This window comes from Dioscorea cayenensis, chromosome 12, assembly GCF_009730915.1.
Source record: "Dioscorea cayenensis subsp. rotundata cultivar TDr96_F1 chromosome 12, TDr96_F1_v2_PseudoChromosome.rev07_lg8_w22 25.fasta, whole genome shotgun sequence".
Taxonomy (NCBI): Eukaryota; Viridiplantae; Streptophyta; class Magnoliopsida; order Dioscoreales; family Dioscoreaceae; genus Dioscorea; species Dioscorea cayenensis.
The window spans coordinates 8,632,579-8,638,557 of record NC_052482.1 but is presented as its reverse complement, the minus strand read 5'-3'; the positions used below and the strand labels follow the sequence as shown (position 1 = coordinate 8,638,557).

The 5,979-nt window shown below is 44.6% G+C and overlaps 1 non-coding gene across 1 annotated transcript; it reads left to right on the top strand.

Annotated features, from left to right (window-relative positions):
• The first annotated feature begins 3,218 nt into the window (after positions 1-3,218).
• On the top strand, positions 3,219-3,325 carry LOC120274399. The gene has a single exon (XR_005540921.1). It is a non-coding gene; the product is annotated as a small nucleolar RNA R71 (small nucleolar RNA).
• The last annotated feature ends 2,654 nt before the right edge of the window (positions 3,326-5,979 follow it).

Genomic DNA, 5,979 nt, shown 5'->3' with positions numbered 1-5,979 from the left:
GGGCCTGAAAAACCGCACAATAGCATTTCTATTTAAAAAAAAAAACAATGTAAAACCCTGTTAAAATACTCTCTGAACATGCATAGACCCTTTTAAATCAAAATTTAACACAACTCAAGTCGTTTCATTTACTAAAACAAGAAATGGCAATTAGAAGAAGGATTAAAGATTCACCGAAAGAAAAGAAAAAGATAGGTATGTAAACCTTGAACTCAGTGCGAAAAAATGCTTGAAATCCCCGTAAAAGATCGATCAATCGGCCAGGAAATTAATCAGGAGAGGTTTTCAGGTGGTTGAAGATGAAGAGAAAGAGAAATCGCAAGAAATTTAAAAGAACAATTCGCGTCTCTTTGAATTCTGCGCAATCCCATGGGCGTGCGGAAACTACCCACGATCGTGCGTCTCCATAGGAAAACTACACAGGGACAGGTGCACGTCCTTGTGCGCTCTTGGGAAAATGCCCTTTCAACTCTGAACGCTCTCACACGGGCGTGTGGAAAATACCCACGCCGGTGTGCCCGACACACAGGGGCAGCCGTATGCCCCTGTGGCTTCTCTAGACATCCGAGAAAATTCCTAAGTGTTTCGCACGCCCATGCAGAAATGCCGCACGGGCGTGGACATTCACAGGTCCAATTCATAGGGGCAAATGCACGCCCTTATGCCTTCTCAGGATAGAGAGAGCTCCTCTGTAGAGATTCGCATGGGCGTGTGGAAATTACCCACGCCCGTGCGGGTTTCACAAGGTCGCCCATAAGGGCGAGTTCATGCCCCATGTGCTCTTGGGATAAATCGCCAAACTCTGCAGGAGATCACACACCCGTGCGAAAATTACCCACAGACGTGCAATATTCGCATGGTCATTCACAGGGGTCACCGTACGCCCATGCGCCTCCTCTGGATGAGCTCGCAATGCAGATCCGCGGGCGTGCGGAAATTCCACGCCCGTGCGTTTTCCCTGGATGCCTTAGAAAAACCTGCAGGCTCTGCAAAAAATTTTTGAACATGTTTACACACTTAGAGCATGCCCTATTGTGCAAGTTTTACCAGTGAAAACATGAAATAAAGCTCAAACGACCCAACTTCGCCAAATCCACATGAAAACACATAATGAATCCTCAAAACCTAAAATAAAATCGCAGCACAAGCATCTAAAAATCAAGACACCAACACTCAACAATTTATTCATTCAAACACTACATTATTCGACTAAAAAAAATAGTAAACACTTGGGTTGCCTCCCAAGAAGCACTTGTTTAACGTTACTAAGCTTGACGTACCTTGTCTTACCTCACAGGGGCTCATAGATGAATGTTACCCACTTACCCATTACTTAGAAGCATAATGAGCACAATCTCTTAGAGGTAGAGGGTGTATTATCGGGCTAGGGGCCACTTAGCAATGGTTCATCCAACTTCTTCAGTTCACGTACATCTCCAACAGTCATGGAGCATTTCTGGTGGCGTCACCTAGCCCTCTTCATTTTTTGGAGCACCTTCATCAAGATCCCCGGGGTAGATGGTACTTCTTCCATCGAACCAAGCATTATTACTTCTTCATAATCCTCCTCTTGGTCGAACAAACCCTCGTACCGGTCCGGATTGAACATTTCCTGCATGTATTCATCAACAATCTCATTAGTAGTGTCTAGAAATTATAAAGTATCATCAAAGTCAAGAGAATGCCGCATGGCTTCAGTAAGGCGGTATGTGAGCTTGTCATCTCCAACTCTCAATGTGAGCTCTCCGCCGTCCATGTCAATCAATGCTTTGGAAGTCCGCAAGAACGGTCTCCCAAGTATCAAAGGTACATCCGCATCCTCATCGACATCTAGCACTACAAAGTCAACCAGAAAAATGTACTTGTCCACCTTGACAAGCACGTCTTCGATGATGCCTCTCGGATGTCGCACTGTTTGGTCCGCTAGTTGCAAAGTCATCCGAGTAGGCCTAGGCTCGCCCAAAATAGCTTTTGAAAGAAAGTGTATGGCATGACGTTGATACTTGCCCCTGAATCTGGCAATGCTATTTCTTCACCTAGATTGCCAATATTATGTGGAATGATGAAGCTTCTCGGGTCTTTCTTCTTGTTCGGCATGCTCTTTTACAATACCGCCGAGCAAGAAGCATCTAAAATCACTAAAGCGCTTTCCTCCAACTTCCTCTTGCTAGTTAACAATTCCTTCAAGAACTTCTCATACTTAGGTATTTGGGCCAATGCCTCAACAAAATGAATATTGATGTGGAGTTGCTTGAACAAACTCAGGAACTTCTTGTACTATTCATCTCCTTGGTCATTTTTCAATCTAGGCGGATAAGGGATTCTTGGCTTGAAAGGTGGGGATGCCACCTCTTTCTCTTTGCTTGTCCCCTTTTCTACCTCTATAACCTCTGGTACGTGTTTTTTTGGCTTCTCACTCGGAAGCCTACCTTTAACCTCTCGACCACTTCTCAAAGTGTGCCTTCACATGCTCTCTAGGGTTGGTTTCTGTATTGCTTGGTAAACTTCCATGTGGCCTTTCAGAGAAAGACTTCACAATTTCTCCCATCTGATTTTCAAGGTTATGCAAAGAGGCGGTGTGGTTGCGAAGTGCAGCCTTGACTGATTCAAACCTTGTATTCGCCGATTGCACAAATCTAGTCAAGTGCTTCTCTAGGTCACTCATTCTGGTTTCCAAACTTGAGACTCTGTTGTCTACCTTGGGGGTTTGTTGTTGTTGTTGGAAACCCGGTGGCCCCATGGCCTTTTGTGGACCCTGATTACTCCATGAGAAATTGGGATGATTCTTCCAACCCGAATTGTAGGTATTGCTATATGGGTTTCCTTAAGGTCTCATGCCATTACCTACAAAATCAACGTTCTCTACTGAAGAAACATCACCAATAGAGATTGGGCAATCAGAGGAAGCATGTCCTCCACCACACCTAGTGCAGTTAGTCACGGCCGCCACTCTATTTGAAGTTAGAAGATCTAACTTCTTACTTAAATTTTCCAGTTGAGCCCCCAATGAAGTTACTGCATCTATTTCATGGAGACCGGCCACTTTCTTCTTCTCCCTAGCATTCCATTGATAGTTGTTTAACCCCATTTCTTCAATCAACTGACGGGCCTCATCGGGGGTCTTGCTACCTAAGGTACCTCCTACTGCCACATTCAAAAGTTGCCTTGTACTCGGGTTCAAACCATTGTAAAAGGTTTGAACAATCATCCACTCCGGGAATCCGTGTTGCGGGCACTTTCTCAGAAGCTCCTTGAACCTTTCCCATGTCTCAAATAGAGACTCCAATTCCAACTGAACAAAGGATGAGATCTCGTTCCTAAGCTTTACTGATTTTCTGGGAGGGAAATAACGGGCTAGAAAAGCTTCTACCATCTCCTCCCACGTCGTAATTGACACTCTAGGTAACGAGTGAAGCCACTGCTTCACTCTCCCCTTTAGGGAAAATGGGAAGGCTCTCAGTTTGATGGCATCATCCGTCACGCCATTTATCTATAGCATATCACACACCTCAAGAAAGCTCTCTATGTGACTGTTTGGGTCCTCATCGGCTAAACCATTGAATTGTGCGGATTGCTGCAACATATGGATGAATGCCGGCTTTAGCTCGAACTTCTGAGCTATAATCGGGTGGCGCACAATACTTGATTATGTCCCCAACACTGAAGGTCTGGCATAATCGGATAATGTTCGCAGTTGCTCATTCTGTTCTGCCATGTTTTCAGATTCTTCTACTTCCAACTTTGCTGAATTAGACTGTTCTTGCACAGGCTCTTTCCTTTTTCTTCTAAGTGTACGTTCAAGCTCAGGATCTCCTTCAATCAATATTGAGGGATTCCCTCAGGTCATAACCTGGAGCCGCACCAAAAAAGAAAGAAAAAGAAATCAGAACGATGATAGAATAAGAAGATATGAAATAGAATGTATGGTGAAATAGTTAAATAAACAAAGTGCAAAGTATTTCTAAACGCCTACTCACCGGCAATGGGGCCAAAAACTTGACAAGATCCCCTTGCGTATATCCCGCAAGTGCACGAGTTTGTCGAAGTAATAATCCCGGGTGAGCGGGTATCGAATCCACAGGGAGTAGGGGATAAAAACACTTAATTCGATTCTTAGCTATGTGGAAGATCAATAGTGATAAGTGTGACAATGATTCAATTCTCAACAATAAAAAAGTAACAAGTAAAAGAGCAAAAGTAAAGGAGGAGGTAAGGCAATCGATAAAGATGGGGTACTCGGATAATGCTCCGCCTAGGATAATCGCATCAAGTGCAAGAACCATCTATTATGCTTCCTAATAAATTCAATAGTGAGTCGTGGAAATCATTAAATACATAGTCTCAAATCTAAGGTCAACTATGCCTAACTCTATACATGTCCCGGAGGAGAAATCGAACAATCTCAACACCTCGCACTCGCATAGAGTTGCAATGAGCTCTAGGGATTCCAAGTGATAAATCTCTTCCTAATTATAGACCTAACCCTTTGGTCCAAGTGGAAGGTCCCTAACCACTATTAAGCCCTAGATACTAAGATCACCTCAACACTTCACTCCGTTGCATGCACAATTAAGCCCCAACGGAGGTTCATCCCTTAGATCATTCACTCTATCATGGCCGTAAAGAACTCGAGGAACGGAGGTAGAATCTATCACGTCGGAGGCGAAAGGGGACGCTCCTGTACCTCTTGACTCACCCTCTCAATCCTCTCCAACCTAGCTTTGTCTAACGGTCGTGGTGTGTTACTCACTCACAAGGTTACCAACAAGAATTCTCAACCCTAGTGTGACTCTAGGGGAAATGTTCATACAATCAAGCATTGAAGGTTGGAACTCACAATAAACATTAATTAATTGAAAGCATAATAAAGAGATTCAATGAAACGAATACATCCTAGGGTTCACAAATACCCAAGTACCAGCTAGGGGTTTAGCTCTCCATGGAGCTAAGTATAATCAAAGAAATAGAATGTAAAAGCAATGAATCCATAAAGAAACACCCTTGATGGTCGTGTTAATGGTATTGTGGAGAGTCTTCTACTCATCGCATGGGATCTCTTGTTCGGCCTAGGATACACATCGTCGGATCGATGCCGACGAAAGCTCTCCCAATAACCTTCTTCCAAACGATGCGCAATATCGGAGCTGTAGAACCTCTCCAAAGCCCTGGCCAATACCCCTCAAAACCCTAGCCGAAACCCTCTCTCAAGTTGGGGAAAAGATGGAGAGAAGAATACTAAGATCGGTGCTGAATCGGCTTTAAATAGGGCTAGAATCGGGCGACCACACGGCCGTGGATGCTTCACACGCCCCTGTGGAATTTCCACACGGGCGTGGATAATTCCACACACCCGTGTGGATTCTCTAAATTCCTATTTTTTCGGGCAGCTGTGAACATTGTTGCTACAGTACTCACCTTTCCCGAATCCATACTTTCATTAGGGTAACGCAAACGGGCACACGTTCACGTCGTGGGTCACTTGCTTCTTCAATGGTAGATATGTTGGTGGAGCTCTTGTTCTGTGTGCATAAACAGGAGTGGTCGAGTGTGACTGCCTTTGTGCCCCTCCAAATTGATGTGCCAAACTCAAATACGAGGAGGTTGGCGCACACTTTAGCATCTCACACCCGACCTATGTCTTCACGTTTGAACCTTAGCAAGATTTCCTCCAAAACTCAGTGCATTGTGATCCACATTGGCTTCTTTCCTTCATAATCGGCCTCACAACCCTACCTGCACAAAAGTAACACAAAAACACACATATTAGTCTAAAACCCATAGAAAAGTAATGCTCAACATAAGGATTCCCTCGTCCGGTATAGGATACGCCTCGACGGAAGCTCCCCTACCAACCTTCTCAATAGTCGTGTCGATGGTCTTGTGGAAAGTCCTCTACTTGTCGTCCAAGGATTCCCTCGTCCGGTATAGGATACGCCTCGACGGACGCTCCCCTACCAACCTTCTTCCTCAGGAATCACG